The sequence below is a fragment of the Adiantum capillus-veneris genome, chromosome 28 (assembly GCF_014529385.1).
Source record: "Adiantum capillus-veneris isolate H3 chromosome 28, ASM1452938v2, whole genome shotgun sequence".
Classification (NCBI taxonomy): domain Eukaryota; kingdom Viridiplantae; phylum Streptophyta; class Polypodiopsida; order Polypodiales; family Pteridaceae; genus Adiantum; species Adiantum capillus-veneris.
In genome coordinates this window covers 50,751,225-50,755,924 of record NC_140958.1, presented here as the reverse complement: position 1 = coordinate 50,755,924, position 4,700 = coordinate 50,751,225, and positions in this window count along the sequence as shown.

Below are 4,700 nucleotides of genomic sequence, written 5' to 3'. Positions count from 1 at the left end.
AGCAATCAAAGTAGCCATGGATTACTCTAGAGATTTATGATCCACAGTGTTCAGATGCATACACTAAGGCTAGCGATATATATAATCATGCTTTTTGTATGAGATGTTGATAGACTTTCAGTGCAAGTAGAATCCTTCTTTGTGATCTCTTCTCTCAAACGCTTTGCAACTGCACATGCGTGAGGATTTTTACATTTTCAATAACTTTTTTAAAGCTACCCAAAAAATTGTCCCTAATACGTATAATACATGGAGCGCTTTCTGATTTTGTTTTGAAGCATATTTTTCATTGCCACTTCACATATTAGCCACGTATGTTGTGAGCAAACTCCCACTCTTTTCCTGAAATTTTCTTTCCTTTCCTGACTACGTATCACTTGTGTCAACATTTTGGTCCATTGCTTATATTAATAGGCTAAAGCATAAGAACTACATATAAAATAATTCCTTATTTTTAAAAATATATTAAAACTAAAAACTTCATTAAAAAAGCGATTAAATTTACATATTGTGTGATTGCAATGCACTCTTTATTTGACATTATGTATAAAATAAAACTATGAATTTTTCAATGCAACTACACACTTGAGAATTACTTTCATACATTGGCAATTTGCAGATGATATGACCCATTTAAAAATATCATATTGTCTATATGTAGTGGTTTATGGTTTTTTTATTTACTCACTTATTTTCACATGCAACATAAAATATCAACTTAGACATTGGAATGATGGTAATCATTTGCAAAACACAAATGTTGGGAGACATTGTAGCAATGGCCTAATCGCAACCCACACAAAATTATCAATCCATGGATCGGCAACCCGGCTAGCGCTTGGATGCACGAGCGTCATAGGATGCATCAAAATAGAGGATTCAAGGGATCCTTCTATCCATCATAGAGAGAAGCCATGGAAGGAGCTTCCTCTAATCAACCACACAATCCTACTTACTAATCACTTTGCACACAATCATGTGATTGAAATTAACCTCTCAAATCAATCACCCTAATCAAAACTCCTAATCAAACAACTACACAAGCATGCAATTAACATACCTACTTCCCATTGGTGTGGCCATTGCGGTCCAACCCCTCAATGCAACTACGTATGCACATATGCTAACCACACACCTTGTAGAGATAGAGAAAGAGAGGGAAGGCATAGCCCTCACACATCATGGCCAATGGTGTGGATAAAAGAGATTAACTAAAAAAGGGATTAGAGATCTAACATCACACTAATACAATCCCACTTTACATAATCAAAACAAAGAAGACTAATAAGAAAGAAAGTGCAATTATTTATTAGAAATCAAGAGCTACATGGGTATGGAAAGTCCATGAGTCTCATGACCATTCACTCTACAAAGAAGAGAGCTCACCCAAGAATGACTTCTCAATTAGCATAGGGCTCTTTTATCATTTTGGGCTTCAAGCCCTTCAACTATGGGATAAAGTTGAACCCTTAGCCTAGACTTATACAATTCGGAACTTCTAAATGAGCCCAATGCTAAGCTTATACAATGTGAATAGAAAATATTATGCATATCCATAGCACATCCCTATCTTGCTGCATAATCGATGTAGCATGTGTTAGCCACTGTTAACATTCCTCCCTCCTAATTTGGTGCAAGTCCTCGTGTGCCGCTAAAGCAAAGCACAATGACATGGTAGAAATTACGTCCATGGAGGAATGTTGAGGAATGGTGGGTTGCGATTAGGCCATTGCTACAATGCCTCCCAACAACAGACAAAAGTAATAATATATACGATTTCAACTTTATACACCAACAATCTTTCACAGTAGTACACATTGCACTCTCTATCTAACATTATGAATAAAACAAAATCATAAAATCTTCAATACAATCACACAATTGAGGACTACTTTTATCCAATCAAGGATTGTAGCCCCCTTATATATTCCATTGAATATATAAAAGCTATTTTCACCCAATTAAAGATTGCATCTCTCATATTGTGTAGTGACAAACAATATACATCAATTAAAACCTATGATGGTGTAAAATGCAAGACTTCAAGGATCTTTATATACCCACTAGACATCCAACCCTTGACTAATGACTCATTTTTTTAATATGTTCATCTTATAAGACCTAAGTCAACCTCTTTATGGACCAGTGGCTTTGTTGCAAAATGAGAATGACTCTTAACAGATTTGATGTGTTTGGCATTGTACCTTTGCCTTTGGTCAAGGATTTTAATTTTTAAAGAAGTGATTACCATATTAAGAATCATGTTCAGCCTAGAAATAAGACCTATGACTCTGTAACCTTAGGTCAACTCACAAGGAGAAATAATTGTAACCGATGCTAGAATACACTTCGCAGGGATTTGCCTAGTTAAAATGCTAAAGATGGTAGAGTTTTTACTTTATACAAATTGGCCGGTCGAGAAATTAATAAAGCCCGACGGGCTTACTGGCCCAAGTGGTTTTTGTAGGTTACCAAGAGGGTTACATTAATTTAACATAGTCATGTGTTTTTCATGTGTGATCACTCAATGTTATCAACATGATCACATGTTTGTGATCATGTTAATGAAATTCCTGCTCTCCACCAACACCCAAATCAGCCATAAGGTGTGTGAGCCACACATACTCAATCGTAGCTATGAAATCTCCATTGTGCTTGACCTCACAACTAGACTTGGTCACAATAAGTTGCTTCTTGATCAACTAGGATATGCATGAACTACTGAGCATGAAATAAGAATCACTTGTGGACATGTGTCATAATGACCAGCCCAATCTAAGTCCAAAAATGCATGCAAATTGAGACACGTGTGTCCTAATAACCATCCCAATTTGAGTCCAAAGAGGCATGAAAATTTGGTAGTAATGATGCCCCCCAATAAAACAACCCAAGTCATAAAGTGTCACTCAAGTAGCATAAGATCCTCTTAACAGACTGCCAATTCTTAGACCCTATGCTAAGCATAAATCTACTCACATTGGAGACTTTAAACTAAATATCTAGCCTCATAATGCATACATAAATAAAAAAATCAACAACACTCAGATAGAGGATAACATCTGCAAGATCTTCAACATCATGAAGAATTAATTTTAAATATGTCTCCAACAGGTTTACAATCCTCAAGGCCAAATCTAACTAGCAATGTCTCAATGTACTTTCTTGACAGAAAGCAATACCTTCATCACACTGCTTAAACTAAATACCGAAGAAATGATGCAAAATCCCTAAATCTCATGTCTCAAATGTGGCATTCAAATCAGCCATTAATGGAACAATATGGTCTCATTTGGTCCAGTGAGAAATAAATCATCCACATACACAACAATAATAAGATATATATATGTTATCCACACATTTGACATACAAAATGCTCTTAATTGGATTGTTTTAAAAGCCACATGCAATCAAATCATTATGCATTTTCTCATACAAGGAACAAGGAGATTGCTTCAAATCATCCAAAGTCATAATACATCTCCACACTTTTTTCTTGCTCTTTCTTGACCAAACCGCGAGGATGTGTTACATACACTTCTTCATGTAAATCACCATTCAAGAAATTAGGTTTATTGTCCAATTGATGTACATCCCATGCAAAATAAGCTAGCAATGCACAAAGGAAATGAATACTAGTCACTCGGGGAGGTCACCTAAAAAACTATAACCTATCACGTGAGTTCAATAGAAGAGTATTTAAAGTTTCTAAAACTTAAAATATATATACAGAAGGGTACTATATTTTCAAGCATAAAAGTAAATTCTAGATTTTAAAAGAAAAGGGAACATTATATTCCTAAAAAGATTTTCAGATAAGGGGTTTTACAAAAATGTCTTGAATGTACGTGATTGGTAGTTTTACACAATAAAAAGATTTGCAGATAAGGGGTTTTAAACAAAGTGTCTTGAACGCACGCGATATGGTAGTTTTACACATAGTGAACTCCTCAAGACTAGTCATATGACAAGTAAAGCAAAAGTCTCTTCATAATCAATGCCCTTTTGCAACAAACCTTGCTTTGTAGCGATCAATGCTACCATCTCTCTTACGTTTCAGCTTGTAAACCCACTTTGTACCAATGGACTTCTTAGCAATAGGCAAGTCACATAAACACCAAGTATTTTTCTTCACAAGTGCATCATATTCACTTTGCATAACAACCATCCAATTTTCTAAATTTTTTGCTTCTTCAAAAGAAAGGGGTTCCTCTTTATCGCACATACTAGAAACAACCAAAGCGTAAAAATGTGATGCATAAGAATCATGTATAGAACTCGAGCGAGTATGGCTATAAAAAAATTTCTTCAATCTACTATCACACAAAGTTTGCACAAGCCATTTCAACATATTTCTAGCTTCCTCATTCTTAGCCTTTTTCTCATCAAGTATAACCTCTACATCTACATTAGTAGTTAGTGGGCTGATCTATGACATCATTAGAACCATCCATAAGTTGTAAATTTTTCCCATTGAAACTTACATTCAAATATCCACTAGTGAAAAGAGGCAACATAGTATCATTAATGTCCCATGAGCTTACATTTATCTATGGTACATGACAGATGACAACAAGGACTCAATATAATCTTCCACAAATACTTTATCTATAGAAACCAAGATACTTTTTATTTGCGTATGATACAACCTGTAACCCTTACTCTCAACATTGTAACCAACAAAAATGCATTTGATAGCCTCA